This window comes from Triturus cristatus, chromosome 7, assembly GCF_964204655.1.
Source record: "Triturus cristatus chromosome 7, aTriCri1.1, whole genome shotgun sequence".
In the NCBI taxonomy this organism is placed as follows: Eukaryota; Metazoa; Chordata; class Amphibia; order Caudata; family Salamandridae; genus Triturus; species Triturus cristatus.
The window spans coordinates 1,304,454,587-1,304,475,325 of NC_140590.1; the positions used below are offsets into that span (position 1 = coordinate 1,304,454,587).

Genomic DNA, 20,739 nt, shown 5'->3' on the forward strand with positions numbered 1-20,739 from the left:
TCACTCTGTTACGATGCCCGCAGACTAATGTCTAAATTGTTCAAGCGCGAGGCGCGCGTTCAAAAATGAAATAACAAAACCCGAAGAAACTCGGGACTTAGCTGAAACCCGATCTCGCTTGCTGACTTGGCTTCAGGGGTTGTCCTTTAATCGCTCCTAATCCTTGAAGGCATCTTCCGCTCTTGCAGCATCTCTGAGGTCTTCCTCCTTGCTTGCTCGGAATGCCGTGACGAAGTCAAGCAATGATTAACAGCGCACAGGTTATTTATAGTCTCCACCGGGCGTTCCCTTCGTACTCACGTGTTTCCAAGCGACAAGGGAAGCGGCTCTTACGCGTGCCGGGCAAACACGTGGTAACAAATGTTTTCTAAACGTGCAGATTAAAACGAACAAGCATTTGTTCAGTAAATAATAAATGAATATACCAAAAATGATTACCTCGATCTTTTCTGGCAAAACGAGGCAAACAAAGGAAATATTAACCAACAAGCATTGCTCAGGGAAAATAAGGCATATGCCAAAAAACAATTACCGTAAGCTTTTTCTGGCATGTAAGGGAGACATACATACATACATGATTACAAAGGTAGTCTACGTTAGAAGCACAAATCAGACAGTTTGTAAATCCCCAAAGTCCACAAGCCGCAGTTTCCTGACAGTAAAACAGCCCTCCCACCCCAACCGCCCATCCAAGCATGTCGCCAGATACAACAGCAGCCCGAAGGCAGTCCAATCTCCCACACCACCCATCAGTCTCCCTCCCTCGAAGGTCGGGGTAGCACAGGTGCCAGAGACACAGGGAGAAGCCTCTCGCCACACTTACAGGGATCGCAGTGCTCATCATACTCCCACAGGCGGGTAAGGTCGTTCAAGGGGCCCGCTCTACGCCGCTCCCCTCCAGTGCATCCTCCTCATCCAAAGCCGGGTGATCTAGGGGGATATTCATCCCTTCATTGTCTGCCCACCTGTTTGTATGGTCCTTATCTCCTAGATGCTCGTATTTAGTTATGCACACCAAGTCTGAATCATGTGTCACCACCGCTGTCTTCAAGATTTTAGCCTTTTTATCTGTAAGGGAATTAAATGTTCTGTCATGCATAGTAGCTGCGCTTTTCAATATAGTCTGCCACTTCACTGGGGAATCCTGTGTCTCAGTCTCCACCCCTGAACTTTCTATTGGGACCTGCGCAAACTGCTCATGCAAAACTACAGTTTCTGTCTGTATACACCATTTTATCATGTCTGCTTTGTCCCATTGGCAAATCACATTTTGTCTAACTGTCCTCTGTCCAGTATCTTTCAATATGCAAATGCACAAAAGCATCTGTATTTGTCCAGCATCTGTATTTTTAGTCCACAACTTTAAAAGCATACTTTTCTTTTCACTGTCTCCTTTCTGAATTGACCATGCTTTTAAAATACACTGCACTGTTGTGCAGATTCAAATATACATTGCTGCATTTCTTCTTTAAAAATATTTTTTTTCCATGTAAAGCAAGATTTATCATTCACTGTCCTGTCTGAATTATACTTGCTACCAGTGATCGTTAAGTCTAAAAAACTGGTCTGTTTATCTGCCTGCACATTCCTTTCTGGCTGAATAACCTCCTCATAAGAATTAAGACCGTCTGTGAAGCCTGCAGATTAACTGGCACGTTCTCTAAGTTCACATTCTCCACATATGACTCATCACTGGTCAAAGCAAATGGCTTCAGAGCCTAACATATGTTTAGTTCTGTTTTCAAAGACATATTTTCAAATTGAACATCAGCCAACTCTCTTTTCAGCTTACTACATTCCTGTTCTAAATGTTCAAATTTCTGAAACATGCTAAACAACACAGTCAAGGTGACACCACTGTCTCTGTCTGAAATACCATTAATCTCCTGCTGAGTAAAATCCTCCATACTGTCCATCGTACCCACTGCCTGCCAGCTTGAACACACTATTCTCCGGAGTCTGAAAACTCAGAGGAATCCCAAATATTTCCATCCCACGTTTCAGGGTCCCAGCCAATTCCTACCTTTGCAATAGCTAAACGCACTTTTCGCACAATACGAACTACAGCCGTTTCTGCCACAGTCTGATAGGTTTCCAACTTTTCTTGCTATAAATTATTCTGACAAGTTAACATTGTAGATGCATTTTTGGCTTCAACAAACTGTTTCTCTAATGTTTTAACCCCTTCGACGCTTGTGACGGAACGGTTCCGTCATGCACGTCGGTTGGGCTGTGCTTATGACGGAACCGTTCCGTCATGGCCCCGCCCGCGCTCAGATCCTTCAGCACTGCGCGGGAATCCGCGCAGCGCTGAAGGGGTTAAATCCACGCTGCAGCTGATTATATTTTGTATGTATTTTATAATAAACACTTAAGGGGATCCAGCCCCTTCTGCCTAATGTAGCAAGCTCCTTTCCGTTCACAAGCACTTTTTGCAAACACGCAACCAATTATGCTGGCTCAGCGTCAGCTGAATACACACTCCATTTCTCACTTAATCCAGCACAATTAGCCCACTCATGGGCTAGCGCACCACATGGGACTACCTCCCATTCAAATATATCAATTGGTATCTGTGAATCTGCCTTCAATTTCTAGAAAACATGTTTCTTCCCCTTTTAAAAATTCAACGTTCGAATCCTGTGAGAATGACGCCGAAATGTAATGAATCTGCTTTTCACAAAAAGGACGCACCCAAACGCTGCACTCCCACTTAGGAGGCTAATTTGCCACTGCACCTTTAAAACACACACACTTTGCACAGCACTCCCACTTTGGAGGCAAAAGACAAATTCAGGTGCTTTGAAATAACACACACAAGTTTATTAATGAACGGTAGGCCAAATATATCAATACATGCAGATTCATTAGGTATGAAACACTTAAATGAACAAGTAAAATAAAATGCAGGGACTCTCTCTCTTTTAGAATAAGACTTGGGGTTTATTACACTATGCTCTCCAAACAAAGGTTGTCTCAGATGCCAAATGCACAAGATTCAAATATATGTAGCAAACTATAATCTAAATTCATGAATAATACTGATTAATAAACAAGCAGAAGATAAGACACACTGGACATCCTGCAAGAGATTAGAAAGATATATATATATATATATATATATATATTACCTACTGGTGGTCGCCAGTAGGTAGTTACAGTTAGGACCCATTATCCATAGGAAATCCGCAACATTCTATTTGGAATAACTTTGGCGCCGGTTGACGAATCTTTGCGAAATTTTCAAAACTCGTGCCCCGCTCCGGTCCGCTCCTATCCTGAAAGTCTCGGGGTGATTCGTCAAGCGGGGGCCGAGAAAAAAGGGGGGTCCCAAAAGGTGTTTTCCCCATGCAATTTTCCATAGGGACCGTTAGTCGCAGCTACAGCCCGAACTGCTGAACGGATTTACACCAAATTTGGCAGAAAGGTAGAGCTTGGTTCACACTCATGCCTTGGTGTAAATCTGTTCAGTAGTTCCTGAGAAAATCAAAAGTAAAATCATAGATATATCTATGGGCGCGGTGGATCCGCGCATCCTGACGAGCACGAGCTGTAAGCTAATTGGCTGTCAACACTCCAAACCAGGAAGTGTTGACAGCCATCTTGTGCCTCGGTAGAACCGAGGCACAAGAAAAGAGAAGAAATAACGTGCAGAACGGAAAAAGGGGTGCCGGGTAGAAACACCCTGACCCCCTACGACTGTCAGGGGGTCCCACAAAGACTCCCAGGGCCCCCAATTTTTTTTTTTTTTTTTTTTAATTGGCAAAATATGCGCTGGGTGCGTGGATCCTGCAGATTTTAAAATAAAATAAAAATAAATAAATTTAAAAAAACGAATTTCGTTGCTAATTTGCCCCCGGGGGGGGGCCAAATCCCCGGGGGCTATTCAAGGATTGGATTGGGGGGCCCAAAGGGGCCCCCCAGCCCCGAGGTCTGCCACCCCCGGGGCTGGGGACCGCCACACCCAGGGCCGGTTCCTGCAGTGTTTCGGGGTGCCCACCCCTGGGACACTGCCATTTGCTATGGCAGTGCGGGAGCCTCGCGGCTCCCGCCCTGCCATAGCAAATTTGTTTTCAATTTTGAAAGAGAGAGCAGGGAAGCCTGCTCTCTTTCAAATTCAAACCAAATTGCTTTTCCACACTGGGAACTGCATGTTAGCACCTCTCCACGTGGAAAAGCAATGCCGGCTCCTGCAGGAGGCGTGGAGCCGGCGGGACCGTGGGCGGATTTGGGACCCCCCCCACGGCCCCCTACAGAGAGGGCCAGCCCCGGGGGATGGGGTCCCTGGGGCTATTAGTGGCCCCTCCCCCAAAATAATAAAAAATACATATAAATTAAAAAATTAGAAAGGGAGGCCCCGGGGGATGGGGTCCCCGGGGCCTTTAGTGGCCAGAGGAGGGGGGCAACGCAGCCCCCCCCAATAAAAATAATTTAAACCAAAAGGCCATGCCCCGGGGGATGGGGTCCCCGGGGCTGGTTAAGGCCTCGGGAAGGAGGACACGCGGCCCCCTTCCCAAAATTTTATAATTTTTTTTTAACAAATTAGGGGGCAGGCCCTGGGGGATGAAAAAAAAAAGAAATACTGGCATCGTGCCGGAGGCCACGCCCCCTCCTTTCAGCACTCTGCAAACGTGCCCCCTGGCGCGTTTGCGGATGGGGACGAATTCCCCTTGAATACTGGGGGTCCCTGGGGGCCAGATGGCCCACCAGGAACCTCCAGTTTGCGCCAGGGGGCTGCGTTGCAGAGAGGTGTTATGAAGCCACGCCCCTTTTTACAACACTCTGCAACGCAGCTCCGTGGCGCTTACTGGAGATACCTGATGGGCTAGTTGCACCCCAGGGACCCTCAGCATTCAAGGGGGGGGGGGGGTAAACCCCAACTTAAAATGCGGCACGTTTGCACAGTGGTGAAGTGAGGGGGCGGGACCTGAGATGATATGTGTGCAAACAAGCCCTGTGGCGCGTTTTAAGTTCAGGAATTAATTCCTCTTCAATCCGGAGGGTCCCTGGGGGCCAACTAGCCCATCAGTTACCTCCAGTAAACGCCACGGAGCTGCGTTGCAGAGTGTTGTAAAAAGGGGTGTGGCCTCTGAACATCTCTTTGCAAGGCAGCTCTCTGGCACATACTGGAGGTACCCGGTGGGCTAGTTGGACCCTCAGGATTGAGGAGGAATTAATTCCCCAACTTAAACCGTGCCACAGGGGGTGTTTGCAGACATGTCACTTCAGGCCACGCCTCCTTCCTTCACCACTGTGCAAACACACCCCGTGGCGCGTTTTAAGTTGGGGGATTAACTCTCTTTTAATACTGAGGGTCCCTGAGGGCCAACTAGCCCAAAAGGCATCTCCAGTATGCGCCAGGGAACTGCGTTGCAGACAAGTGTTTTTACACCTCTCTTGAATGCAGCTCTGTGGCGCTTAATGGAGGTACCTAGTGGGGTAGTTTGACCCTAGGGACCCTTAGGATTCAAGGGGACTTAATCTCTCAATTTAGAACGGCCACAGGGCGGGTTTACACAGTGGTGAAGGGAGGGGACGGGGTCTGAGGTGACGTGTGCAAACACGCCCTGTGGCGCGTTTTAAGTTGGGGAAATAATTCCCCTTCAATCCTAAGGGACCCTCGGGGCCAACTAGCCCACCAGGTACTTCCAGTAAGTGTCACTGCGCTGCATTGCAGAGAGGTGGTGCAGACTGTGCCCCTTTTTACACCTCTCTGCAATGGTGCTTACTAGAGGTACCTAGTGGGCTAATTTGCCCCTAGGGAGCCTCAGAATTCAAGGGCAGTTAATCTCCCAACTTAAAACAGCCACAGGGCGTGTTTACACAGTGGGAAAGGGAGGGGGCGGGGCCTGAGGTGACGTGTGCCCTATGGCGTGTTTCAAGTTGGGGAAATAAATCCCCTTCAATCCTGAGGGCCCGTGGGGGCCAACTAGTCCACCAGATGCTTCCATTAAGCACCACTGTGCTGCATTGCAGCGAGGTGGTCCAGGCCGTGCCCATATTCTTTGCAAGGCAGCTCTGTGGAGCTACCTGGAGATACCTGGTGGGCTAGTTGGACCGAAGGGGCACTCAGTATTCAAGGGGACTTTATCCCCAAATTAAAACGGCCATAGGGCGTGTTTGCACACGTCAGCTCAGCCCCCCCCCCCCCTTCACCAGTGTGCAAACGCGCACTGTGGCGCATTTTAAGAGGTAGTTTTAATACCCCTGCCCTATTATATACTAGGGGCTTACAAAGGAGGTCATGCTAATAACAGGGGTACCCCAATGCATAGTGTTCCCTAGTGTATGTAGGTGGTTTAACTGTATTCTAAGTATCTTTTAGCATAGCACTGGCTCTAGGACTGGTTTGTCAGTCAGTTACCACCAGTACCCATCTGAAAAAGTTGAGGGTACAGGATGATTTTGCAACAAAGACTCTTTCTCCTCCTCGGTTTGTTCTTTCTGCACATCTTCCTTCTTCCGGCACTTTTCTTTGTTTTTGACAACTTCTGTAGCTTCTTTCTGCATTTCTTTTTCTTTGTGTTTTTTCTTCTTTCTTCACATGTCCTATCTCTGTAGGCATAGTTAGAAATTAGCATTTAAAAAACCTTAGAAATTCACAGAAAAAAACATAGGTTTCAGGGGTGTTATAGTTAGCTGGACATTTCACTCGTACAAAACCAGAGAAATTCCCCCGTTACAGTTAGTTCAGCTAACTATAACTCGCGCCCCCGCAATGCACTGCTGATGACGTCACATATTACATCACTCATGACATGGTCAGTGACGGTCAGTTTTTTAAATGCCAATTCCCAACTATAACGTGCCTGAAACCTATTGTTTTTTAAGTGATTATATATATATATATATATATATATATATATATATATATCATCTACTGGCGGTCGCCAGTAGATAGTTATAGTTAGGACCGTGTTTCCATAGGAAATCCGCAACATTCTATTTGGAATAACTTTGGCGCCGGTCGACGAATCCTCGCGAAATTTTCAAAACTAATGGGGCGCTACGCTCCGCTCCTACCCTGAAAGTCTCGGGGGGATTCGTCAAGCGCGGGCTGAGAAAAAAGGGGGGTCTCAAAACGCGTTTTCTCCATGCATTTTCCCATAGGACCTTTAGTCCGAGCTACAGCCCGAACGGCTGAACAGAATTACTTGAAATTTGGCAGAGAGGTAGTCCTCAGGTCAAGGATGTGCCTTTTGTAGGTCTGGTGTAAATCTGTTCAGTAGGTCCTGAGAAAATAGCATTTAAATCAATATATATATCTGTAAGCGCGCACCGTGCGCGCATAAATTAAAAATAAATTCATAACTTAGCATTTAAAAAACCGTACAAATTCACTGAAAAAACCATAGGTTTCACACACGTTATAGTTAGGAATTAGCATTTAAAAAACCTTGCAAATTCACTTAAAAAACCATAGGTTTCACACAAGTTATAGTTAGCTGTACATTTCACTCGTAAAAAACCAATGAAATTCCACGTTATAGTTAGATCAGGTAACTATAACTTGCGCGACCGCAATCCACAATGTGTAATTTCAGATGTCATCATTGATGTCATGAGTGATGTCACTGACCATGTCATAAGTGATGTAATATGTGACGTCATCAGCAGTTTATTGTGGGCGCGCAAGTTATAGTTACCTGATCTAACTATAACGTGGAATTTCATTGGTTTTTTACGAGTGAAATGTACAGCTAACTATAACTTTTGTGAAACCTATGGTTTTTTAAGTGAATATATATGTGCATCTCCCACACCACAAAGAAAACACCTCAAATGATCAAAGCCACTGGCTAAACATCACAATGGCAATAACCACAAAACTCAATACATCACCCGGTGCAAATTGCATCTGCATCTTAGCCCACTTCTGACCGGGGAAGTTCACTCTGGAAGGCCTTGTGGGAGCTTCGTCAAGATAGAGGCTGGAAGATGTGAGAATGGAGGAAGGGACGCAAGAGCTCCTTACTGCCATGGGGGTGCTTGCTTGGAACTTGGCCAGTTCTGGTAAAATTCCTCTGGCGGTGGGAGGAGGTCTTTCGCGAATCTTCTAGTGTGTTTAAAACAGAGGGTTGCAGACTGAGAAACTGGGAATTTGGAATCCAAGCGAGGGCAGGCGTGTCTATCTCGGAGTATGGACCCTGGTTGCTGAACTCTGAACCCTGTTAGCAACCAGGGTCCATACTCCCATGGCAGTTAGTAGCTCTCACGTCCCTTCCTCCATTCTCACATCTTCCAGCCTCTATCTTGACAAAGCTCCCACAAGGCCTTCCAGAGTACATTAAACAAAAGCAATCGCTAGAAAAACAGAAAGACCTTGAATGTGAATAACCCAAACAACTTGCAAGCACTGCTGTGCACGCAGAAATTACGCAAAGTCAGACATGAGGCCCTGTCAAATCCAATAGTCAAAGTCAGAGAACAAGATGACATGAAGCCATGTCAAAGCCAATAGTCAGAACTCATAAGCAAGGAAAAGTCAGAAAACAAGAATGACATGAGACCATGTCAAAGCCAATAGTAAGAACTCATCATTAAGCAACACTGAGCACATGTGTGCACCACCGCTCACAACACTGCACTTCGAAACCGGAGAGTACATTCCAGACCTCTCTCTCCCTCTCACGCTTTCAAATGCAGATCCCACACCTTCTACCCTTGGCAAGACTATTCTACTCCGTGACAGCTCCCACTGAAAGACTGCAAGATTACAAGAAAGAAGAGAGACCGGCATATGCAGGACAGTCTCATAAATCCAGGCTAGGGTAAAATAGCACACTAAAGTCAGTTAAAATGGGGGTAGTTGAAGGTCATCATAGGGTGCCAAACCACAAGAGTGTCTCTTTTACTACGGAGGTGGCTGTCCCCAGGGCTTGGAGGACCCATGAGGCCCCCCGACTCATTATTGTGCAATGGCAATGCCCTTGGGAGGTGGCTGTCCCCGGGATTGCGGGGGCCTGCACGACCCCGCAGATATTTACCACATTGCCCCAGGAACCTGACCCACCCAGGGGCTAATTAAAACAAAGCGCGGACACTGCGCTTCTTTTTAAAAAAAAAAATATTTTTGGCGAGATTCGCGGAAGGTCCGCGAATCCTGCCTGAAATTTTTAAAAAATGCTTTTTTTGCCCTAGGGCACCCCCATAGCAGGCTGAGGTGGTCAGGGTGTTTCTACCCTGCCCCCTTTTCTTCATTTTTAACCTTTTTTCTTATGACTCGGTTCAACCGAGTCAGAAGATGGCTGCCAACACTTTTTGGTTTGGTGAGTTTGCAGCCAATCAGAATAAAGCTCGTGCTCGCGAGGGTTTGCGGATCCACTGCGGCAGCCAGATATCAATATTTAATTTTTTTTTTTTATTTCTCAAACTACAGAACGGATTTACACCATTTAACAAAAAGAACGCTTTCTGAAGCAAAAGCTACTGTTTTTCCAAATTTGATGTAATTCCGTTCAGCAGTTCGGGCTGTAGCTTTGTCTAACGTTTCCTATACAAATTAATATGGAGAAACCTCTCCCCCGCTTCAACTTTAGACATGGCTACAACCTGAACTGCTGAATGGAATTACACCAAATTTGGCAAAAAAATGGCTCTTGGTTCAGAAAGCGACTTTTTTTAAAAATAGTGAAATCGGTTCAGTAGTGAATGAGAAATAAAAATATCGATACCCGTCCTGCCATAGCAAACATTGCTTCTTAGAAGCGAGAGTAGGAAATCTGCTCTCGCTTCCAAAAAGCAAAACAGAATGACTTCTGGACAAGGGGAGCTGCAGGTTAGCAGCTCCCCTTGCCCAAAAACAATGCCGGCTCCTGCAGGAGGTGGGGAGCCGGCTGGGACCACGGGGGCATTGAGACTCTCCCTATGGTCCCCAGTTTAAGGCCAGGCCCGGGGATGGGGGTCCCCGGGCCAATAGTGGCCCACCTCCCTTCTACATAAATATATTTTTTAAACAAGGCTTGGCCCTGGGGGATGGGGTTCCCGGGGCTGAAAAAGACCTCAGGAGAGGCCCGCCATGGCCCCCCTTTAAAATAAATAAATATGGCCATGCCCCGAGGGATGGAGTACCCGGGGCCGTAATCGGCCTCGGGAGGGGTGCCATGCAGCCGCCTTGCCATTTAAAAAAAACAAAAAATTTAATAAAAAATGAGTCCAGCCTTGGGGGGATGGGTTCCCTGGGGGCCAAAATCTATTGAGAGAAGGGGGGCCTCAAAGCCCCTCTTCTTCAAACAGAAAAAAAAGAAAGGATAAGCGGAAGCTTCACCCCCTCTTTGAATAACTCTGCAAACACGCCTCCTGGTGCGTTCTGGGTTGGGGGATTAAGTCCCCTTGAATCCTGAGGGTCCCTGGGTGCCAACTAGCCCACCACTTACCTCCAGTAAGCCCCACACAGTAGGATTGCTGAGAGGTGGTCCGAGGCCACACTCCTTTTTACACCACTCTGCAAACGCGCCCCTTGCCACACTACGGGTTGGGGGATGAAGTCCAATTTACTCCTGAGGGACTTTGGGAGCTAAGAAGCCCTCCTGGTACCTCCTGTAAGTCCTACGCAGAGGAATTCCTGCGCGCTGGTCGGAGGCCCATCACCCTTTCTCCACCACTCAAAAAATGAGACTACCAGTGTAATGTAATAGGACTTGCATTTGCAGGAGTTAGAGCTATTGACATTATAAATGTATACGTTTTTACTAATGTTTTGTGGAGTGGAGTGGATGTAAGTTGTGTGTAGTGGAATTATGTGGTATGTTGTGCAGTGAAATTATGTGGATAGGAAGTATGTGGTATTTAGTGTTTAGTAATTATTTAGACTGGGATTATGTGTTATAGAGAGTAATTGTGTGTGTTGTGGAGTGGTAACCTCAGGTTTAGTCTTCCTCGTTTCCATAGAAGCTAAACTATGAACTCAATGAGACAAAAAAGAGGAGGAATCACTAAGGAGCACTTCTGGACCTAGTCCGAGGTATGAGCAGGGCCACTGGAATTATGCAACTGTTGGCTGTACCGACTTTCGCACAATTATATTCGCTCAAACGTTATAAAAAATGCAGCGACAAGTGTTACAGCGTGGTGGAAGGTCCTTTGCAGACCTAGAATGGTCACCTGTTACTTATTGCTAAATGTGGGTGTTACATTGGTACTAATGGTGTGGAAGCGACTCTTGCTTATTTTTGCGCCTCTCTTGCCTCTTTCTGCATTTCTGTTGCTTCGTTCTGCACCTTTCTTTCTTTTTCTGTACTTCTCTTGCCTCTTTCTGCAAATCTGATACTTTTGGCACCTCTTTTGCCTCTTTCTGCACCTCACTTGCTTCTTTGTGCACCCCTGTTGCCTCTTTCTGCACCTCTCTTGCCTCTTTCTGCACCCCTCTTCCCCCTTTCTGGACCTCTACTGCCTCTTTCTGCACCTCTGTTCCTTGTTTCTGTACTTCTTTTGTTTCTTTCTGCACTTCTTTCTGCACCCCTCTTGCTTCTTTCTGCACCCCTCTTGCCTCTTTCTCCACCCCTCTTGCCTCTTTCTCCACCCCCTCTTCCCCCTTTCTGCATCTGTTGCTTCTTACTGCACTATTCTTGTCTCTTTCTCCACCCTTCTTCCCACACCTCTGTTACTTCTTTCTGCACCCCTCTTGCCTCTTTCTGCACCTCTGACCCTTTTGTCTGCACTTCTCTTGTTTTTCTGCACCTCTCACTTCTTTCTGCACCCTTCTTGCCTCTTTCTGCATCCCTCTTGCCTCTTTCTGCGCCCCTCTTGCCTCTTTCTGCACCCCTCTTGCCTCTTTCTGCACCTCTGTTCCTCCTTTCTGCCCTTTTGTTTCTTTCTGCACATCGTGCATCTTTCTGCACCCCACGTGCCTCTTTCTGCAACCCTCTTCCGTCTTTTGCACCCCTCTTGCTTCTTTTTGCACATTTGTTGCTTCTTTCTGCACTCCACTTGCTTCTATCTGCACTCCTCGTGCCCCTTTCATACCCCTCTTCCCTCTTTGTGCACCCCTCTTTTTTTTTGGGGGGGGGGAATCGGTTTATTGGCATTTTTAGTATTACAGTACTAACAAAAACAATACTTGGTGGGCATTTCATTTACAGTGCAAAAATACGATGATACAGTGCATAAAGAACAAAAAGGATGCTAGGTTTTGAGTGTGGGACACAGTACATTAGGTCTGGCATCAACATGAGAGGTATACAGATTTACACAGCAGGTGATCTAGAGAGCCACCTCGCTATTTTGAGATCCAGCAGCCTCCGTTTGGCAATTAGTTTGCCCATTCGCCGCGTTGGCGTCAGTGACACACACTGTTTCTTTCAGCAAGTAGATGTGAGGGGTTCCCAGATGTCCCGGGGCCACGAGCGGGCAGGGAGTAGCTCAGCGTATATAGTGTTTTGCTCCTAGCAGTGAGTGAGGCGTCTAACCAATCCTTGAATTTGGGCGCCCTGCCCCTACCCCATCTGTATGCAATTTTACGCTTGGCGAGGAGGATGCCCAGAGCCAGGAAACGCTTAATGTTGCCTTTGTGCCTAGGGAGGTATCCCAGAAGGCCCATGTTGTGTGTAAGTTAAAACTGCCCCCCAGTCATGTCCCCCAGAGCTGCTGCCACCCCAGTCCAGAAGCATGCTACAAGTCTGCATTCCCATGCAACGTGTTGGAACCCCGCCCCGTCTCTCCCACAGCGGTCGCATTTATCACTATCACGCAATTGAAGTTGGTGCATTTTCACAGAAGTTTAATACATGCGTTGAAGGAATTTAAAATGTTTGATCCTAAATCTGCTGTTAACTGTAATGCGCTCAGTCTGCTGGCAACAGTATGCCCAGGCTTCGTTTGTAATGGGATGGCCTAGTTCCATTTCCCATCCCTGTCAAGCTTTCAGGGAACCATTCAATCCTTCCCCGATGGTTACCCTGTAGATGCGTGATACAGCGTGTGATGCCCCATCTTTTTGCACCCTTCTTGCCCATTTCTGCACCTTTGTTCCTTCTTTCTGCACTCCTTTTGTTTCTTTCTGCACCTCGCTTCTTTTTGCGCCCATTTTACCTCTTTCAGCACCCCTCTTGCCTCTTTCTGCACCTCTGTTCCTTCTTTTTGCCCTTCTTTTGTTTCTTTCTGCACCTCTCTTGCTTCTTTCTGCACACCTCGTGTCTGCTCCTTTCTTGCCTTTCTCTGCACCTCTGTTCCTTCTTTATGCACTTCTTTTGTTTCTTTCTACAGGTCACTTGCTTCTTTCTCCACCCCTCTTTCCTCGTTCTGCACCCCTGTTGCCTCTTACTGCACCCCTGTTGCCTCTTACTGCACCCCTGTTGCCTCTTACTGCACCCCTGTTGCCTCTTACTGCACCCCTGTTGCCTCTTACTGCACCCCTGTTGCCTCTTTCAGCACCGCTGTTCCTTTTTTCTGAACATCTCTTGCTTCTTTCTGTACCCCTCGTGCCTCTTTCTGTACCCCTCGTGCCTCTTTCTGTACCCCTCGTGCATCTTTCTGCACCCCTTCTTCCTCTTTTTACACCTCCTTTCTTCTTTTTACACCACTGTTCCTTCTTTCTGCACTTCTTTTGTTTCTTTCTGCACTTTTGTTTCTTTCTGCACCCTTCTTCCCTTTGTTGTACCCCTCTTGCCTTTCTGTACCTCACGCCTCTTTCTGAACTTCTCTTGCCGCTTTCTACACCTCTGTTGCGTCTTACTGCAATTCTCTTCCCCTTTCAGCACTTCTCTTGCTTGTTTCTGCACATCTTGCGTCTTTCTGCACCTCTGTTGCCTCTTTCTGCACCTCTGTTGCCTCTTTCTGCACCTCTGTTGCCTCTTTCTGCACCTCTGTTGCCTTTCTGCACCTCACTTGCTTCTTTCTCCACCCCTCTTTCCTCGTTCTGCACCCCTGTTGCCTCTTACTGCACCCCTGTTGCCTCTTACTGCACCCCTGTTGCCTCTTACTGCACCCCTGTTGCCTCTTACTGCACCCCTGTTGCCTCTTACTGCACCCCTGTTGCCTCTTACTGCACCCCTGTTGCCTCTTACTGCACCCCTGTTGCCTCTTACTGCACCGCTGTTGCCTCTTACTGCACCGCTGTTGCCTCTTACAGCACCGCTGTTCCTTTTTTCTGCACATCTCTTGCTTCTTTCTGTACCCCTCGTGCCTCTTTCTGTACCCCTCGTGCATCTTTCTGCACCCCTTTTTCCTCTTTTTACACCTCCTTTCCTCTTTTTACACCACTGTTCCTTCTTTCTGCACTTCTTTTGTTTCTTTCTGCACTTTTGTTTCTTTCTGCACCCTTCTTCCCTTTGTTGCACCCCTCTTGCCTTTCTGTACCTCACTTGCCTCTTTCTGAACTTCTCTTGCCGCTTTCTACACCTCTGTTGCGTCTTACTGCAATTCTCTTCCCCTTTCAGCACTTCTCTTGCTTGTTTCTGCACATCTTGTGTCTTTCTGCACCTCTGTTGCCTCTTTCTGCACCTCTGTTGCCTCTTTCTGCACCTCTGTTGCCTCTTTCTGCACCTCTGTTGCCTTTCTGCACCTCACTTGCTTCTTTCTGCACCCCTCTTGCCTCTTTCTGCACCCCTCTTTCCACACCTCTGTTCCCTCTTTCTGAACCTTTCCTGCCTGTTTCTGCACATCTGTTGCCCCTTTCTGTACCTCTGTTGCTTCTTTCTGCACCATTTGTGCCTCTTTCAGCACCTCTGTTGCTTCTTTCTGCACTTCTCTTCCTTCTTTCTGCACCCCTCCTGCCTCTTTCTGCATCCCTCTTGCCTCTCTGTACCTCTCCTACCTGTTTCTGTACCCCTTTTGCCTTTTTCTGAACCCCTCTTCCCTCACCCCTCTTGCTTCTTTCTGCAACCCTCTTGCCTCTTTCTGCAACCCTCTTGCCTCTTTCTGCACCTCCTTAGCTTCTTCCTGCATTTCTCATGCCTTTCTACACTGCTCTTGCTTCTTTCGGCACCTGTGTTGTTTCTTTCTGCACTTCTCTTGCGTCTTTCTATACCTCTCTTGCTTCTTTCTGTATCCCACTTCCCTCTTTCTGCACCTCTTGCCTCTTTGTGCACCTCTCTATCCTCTTTGTGCACCCCACTAGCCTCTTTCCGCATCTTTTGCTTGTTTCTGCTCTTCTTTTGCCTCTTTCTGTACCCTTCTTGCCTCCTTCTGCACCTCTGTTTCTTCTTACTGCAATACTCTTGCTTCTTTCTGCACCTCTCTTGTACATTTCTGCACCCCTCTTTTGGCACCCCTCTTCTACCTTTTTATATGCACCAATGTTCCCTCTTTTGCTCCTCTTCTGCCTGTTTCTTCACTTCTGCTGCTCTCTATCTGAACTTCTGTTGCTTCCTTCGGCACTTCTCTTGCCTCTTTCTGCACCCCTTCCCTCTTTCTACACCTCAGTTGCTTCTTTCTATACTTCTCTTGCTTCTTTCTGTACTTCTCTTGCTTTCTGCACCCTTCTTCCCTATTTCTTCACCTCTCTTGCCTCTTTTTGCACACACAGGGCTGCTGTTAAACTAACCTCAGGCTCAGCAGTGCACACATGCAAGTGCAGAGAAGGGCTGCTGGCCTCTAAACTGCCATGCCCTATTATATGCTAGGGACTTAGAGGTAGTTTTAATCCACCTGCCCTATTATGTACTAGGGCCTTACAGGTTAGGACATGCCAATCACAGGGGTACCCCAACCCATAGTGTACCCTAGTGTATGTAGGTGTTTCACTGTATTCTAAGTGTCTTTCAGCATAGCACTGGCTCTGGGCCTGGTTAGTCAGAGCCCAGGGTCTGTCAGTCAGTTACCACCAGTACCAGTAAGCAAAAAGTTGGGGGGTGTCCAGGGCACAGGATGACTTTGCAACAAGGCCTCTTTCTAGACCTCTGTTGGTTCTTTATGCATATCTTTCTTCTTTCTGGGCCTTTCTTCCTCTTTCTGGACTGCTGTTGTCTCTTTCTGCATTTCTCTTGCTTCTTTCTGTGCCCTTTTCCTCTTCCTGCACATGTCCTACCTCGGTAGGCATAGTTAGAAATTAGCATTTTAAAAACCTTTGAAATTCACTGAAAATAACATAGGTTTCAGGGACGTTACAGTTAGAAATTAGCATTTAAAAAAACCTTTGAAATTCACTGAAAGAACGTAGGTTTCAGGGACGTTCTAGTTCGAAATTCTTTTAAAAATCTTAGAAATTCACTGAAAAAAACACAGGTTTCAGGGACGTTATAGTTAGTTGGACATTTCACTCGTACAAAACCAGAGAAATTCAACCGTTATAGTTAGTTGAGCTAGCTGTAACTTGCCCCCCCGCAATGCACTGCTGATGACGTCACATATTACATCATTCATGACATGGTCCGTAACATCACTGATGACATCTTAAATGACATCACAGATGACATCCTCCAGGTGATAATCTGATGCACCTCCTCACACCCTAATATAACCTTTGATACACCCAATCTAAAATACAGACTCCCCTTTTTGAAACCATAGACACACCAATAGCAGCTTTTACTTACCCACTCACTGATTCCTAGGTCTACACACACATCTACTCATTCACCCATACAGTCACTCATACATGCAGTAATACTGCACTATCATATGTACTCATACACCTATACAGACACTCACACACTGCCACTCATCCATAGTTACTCACACACCTTGTCAGTCATGCAAAGAATCAATCACACTCCCATTTACTCACCTTTACAGTTATACATACACCACCTCACTTATTCATGCAGATACTAACACATACTCTTATACAACCACTGATACATGCACACACTCATCCATACAGCCACTCTCACAATCACTCACTCTAACATATAGTCATGTGTATTTTCCAACACTCAGATATACTGCCTTTCACATATGTAGTTACTCACACATGTACCAATGAAACATCCATTCACTCACCAATACACCCATGCACTCTCACCCACCCAGCCCTTCACAGATGCACTCTTGAACCCATACACCCAGTGAATCACCCACTCACATCTATGCACAGTTGTAGGGTAGTTCCTAGTTCCCTTATAAGCTCTGCGCATTGGAATAATATACACTATAGTTTTTGCATAGGACTAAGGTCAGTATGCCTCTATCAAGCACATTAAACTTAATTACTTGTGTACCAGCTAACTCAAACTTCTCGAATAATCAAGAAGGGAGTAGTTTCTGACAACTGCATAAACATGACAACTTTGTTTCCCTTAGAATCGGAACGGGTCTCAGAATCGTGGAAACAATAGGTAACAGTTTCACTCAGTCAATCGTGCATGCTTAGTTTCTTCAGAGTTACACAGAAATAGATAGACGGGCGTTTCAATAAAAGGATTTATTGAACAGTCTTGTTTCTCGTGTAAGAGATATGAGCTGTTACAATCATTAGACAGTAAGCAAGATATAATACGCACAGCATAAGCAGTAAGAAGAAATGATACTGCATTAGCATTGTCTTTTAGCTATGACATATATTCATATTATACATACATAAATAACACAGGCTAAAAAGTGAATACTCGTCTGATGCTTCTAAATGGTTCTACCCCAGTGTACCTAACCTAAGTGTAGTACAAGAAGTAGGTGCTGTTTTCTATAGTGTGGTATATACTAAGTTTATATGCCAAGAGTCCCTCTAGGTTCTAGTCCGCTCCATACCTTAGAATGAGAGGGATGGGAATCTCTTTCCGAATCTCAAACTGCAACACCCCGCGAAGGGAGTCAGACACTGGAAGCTGGATTCTCTGCGAGCAGGGATGACATCGTCTGGTCTGTGTGTCAGGCGGGGACTCTAATTCCTTCCGAACTTGCTGTGGTGAGCCGTATCGAGCTGAGCCGTGCCGAGTCGTGGTTTGCCATGGTAAGAGAAGGTATATTTATACCTGGAAGGTACTTAGGAATGCTAGCTTTGACGTAAAGTCGGGCAGAGGAAGACGTCATGAATGAACCCCTAAGGAATAGTAGTTCATGCATAATAGATGAGTTCTTGGAGAAATCAATAATCCTAGCTAGGGAAAGTCCCGATGGCTTAAGGGTGTGGTTTCTAAGAACTCGTTGTGACGTGGGATGGACGGATGTAGGTGACCATGCCTGTATTTGGATAGCATGGCTAATGCCTAAATAAGGACTGGGATTCTATGCCTAAATAAGGGCAATGCGAATTGTGCCTATATAAGGATATGATTCAGGGAAACCTATGTAAGGGCATCTAAATTGAAACACAACACAATGTCACACACCCCACCCACCCACACAGACACTCAGGCACCCATACAGATACTCAGACAACCAATCAATACCCATATAGACACTCATGTAGCTACTCACCAACCCATGCAGCCGCTTGCACACCAACTGACAGACTGATTCAGACATTCACAGTTTAGTCACTAACCCACGCATTCAGTAAGACACGTCTAATCACTCACTTATACAGTCAGTCACGCATCTACTAAATCATCCATTCAGACACTCCTACACCCACTCATTCTTCAATACACCTTTGTGTGTGTGTGTGTGTGTGTGTGTGTGTGTGTGTGTGTGTGTGTGTATATATATATATATATGTGTATATATATATATATATATACATACACATACATACACACAAAGTCCTGACCCTCCAGTGCCACGGAGGGAATACAGAGCAGGTACGGACCACACTCACGTTGTTTCCCAGAAATTAGACAAAGACGGTTTCAAAGTGTCATATTTCTTGTTTAATCACCGTATTGATTTAGACAAGTGTCCGCCTCAGACGCGTTACATATATATATATATGTATTTATCAAACATTTAAACTTTACAGAAACACAGTCACTGGATAATGTCATCAGTGTATTCACTGACCAGGTCATGAGTGATGTAATTTGTGACGTCATCCGCAGTGCATTGTGGGGCTTGAGTTAGCAAAACTATTTGATAGAGACTACTAGCCGCAGGTTCCTTAACGTAGAATTATCCCCAGGTGTGAGACTGGACCCGGAAAACTTTCTTTGACCCAGCATCCCTGCGTGCCGGGGGGCGGTACCACACGACTCCACTCTGACGTCGTCCGCGGGCGTGACGTCAGTGAGGTCAAATTAGCCCCACCCCGGCGTGCTGACATCATGTTCCTTCTTTTCCACGTGCAACACGGACCCGGATCGTGTCCCTGACCTGTTTTCAGTCCTTCTTTTCATGCTTTGCGTTGTTGAACAGTGTGCGAATGCCTTCGGGCTTTAAGGCGTGCTCGTCTTGCGCTCGTCAGATGTCAGTGACGGACCCTCATCCTATTTGCATGTGGTGTTTGGGTGAGCACAATGATTCCACGGACTGCGGTGCTTTCCAGCATCTGAAACCTAAGTCCCGGCGGGAGCGCCGGATGAAGCTCCTTTTGGCCCGGTTGTCCAGTTCGGTGTCGTCTCCTCGTCCATTCCCCGCGCACTGAAGCCCCTAGGGCGTCGCTCGCCCGTCGGTAAGTCTTATCGCTTGTCCCCGAAGCCTGGTCCCCAAATGGAGGCCTATGCTGCGACTCTGCAGGCTTCCTTGGCTTCTCCTCCTCCTGGCACGTCCACGGATCCCTTGCCAAGGACGGGGCCTTCCGCGGCGTCACCGACTGCTTGGGCGCCGACAGGTTCGGCTTCAGTTTCTGGAGGTGTGGTGTCGTCGGGGTGCGGCCCTCTTAGGCCCACAGCGCCTCTGCCTCGCCGCAAACCCCCGAGGGGGTCCCTGTGGTGTCGCGGGAGATCGCCGGGACTCGCAGCTCGCCCTCGAGTCCTCCTGGGTCTTCTGGGCAGGTGGTTGCCTTGCCAGAAGCCGAGCTGACGCTGCTCAGGTGCCGATAGCTGTCGGCCCTGGCGGTGCCGCAGGTGCTGGTAGGGGGCGGAGCACGTCCCCGGGTTTCTCTCGTCTCTTCACGCAGGCGGCTGCCTCATTGGAGGTCGAATCTTCGCCTTTTCGGTGCCGTTCTCTCGCCGGCCCGTAGCTGGCCCGCTCCAATCTCCTGGGGCGCAAATGGTGAAGGAGGTAGTCTCTGCGTCCCCTCCGGCGCAGGTCGACGTCACACCGGCGCCTGTGGCGGACTCCACCCCGCCGTGCCTGCGTCGGGTCGTCGACTCTTCTCCAGAGGCCCCCTCCTCTCCAGAGGTTTGTCAACTTTTTGTTTCTTTTTCCCTGGAGACGGGATGCCGCGCCATGGCCTTTTCCCTGGAGTCTTCCAGGGAGGGATCTTCGCCGTCCCCGTGGCCACAGCCTTCCCCAGAGGCGCCTCAGGTCCCCCACTCGTCTGTGAATCTTCCACCATTCCAGGGCTGGCCATTTCTTCCTCCAGCTGGTCTTTGGGATGGCGGTCACCCACGGAGGAATTGCTCCCCCCCCCCCCCCCCCCCCCCCCGAATCTTCCACCATTCCAGGGCTGGCCATTTCTTCCTCCAGCTGGTCTTTGGGATGGCAGTCACCCACGGAGGAATTGACCCCCCCCCCCACGACGCCTTACAGAGGCGAGTGCAGCCTTTGCCCGGGCCATTTCCACGGCCGCTGGCATTTTGCACATGGGCGACCCCGCCACCCCAGTCCCTACGGACCGTTTGCTTGAGGTTCTCATCAGGGCTCTGGTGGACGGGAGGTGCTTCTTCCCTTCGAAGCTTCGCTCCATAATTCTGTTCTGGGGGCGTCCTGCCACGTGGGATACGGTGCCCCAGTCGCTCCTCCACCGCCACCGTCCTGCTCCGCATGATCCAGTCTGCCTTTCTTACCACACTTCTACCCAGGGCCCTCTTCTGCAGACAGCTCTTC

At 47.7% G+C, this 20,739-nt stretch overlaps 1 protein-coding gene across 4 annotated transcripts in view; it reads left to right on the plus strand.

Annotated features, from left to right (window-relative positions):
• Positions 1-20,739, plus strand: part of SAMHD1 (SAM and HD domain containing deoxynucleoside triphosphate triphosphohydrolase 1) — a 1,667,622-nt gene that overhangs the window by 271,070 nt on the left and 1,375,813 nt on the right. The gene's annotated exons all lie outside the window — the stretch shown is intronic.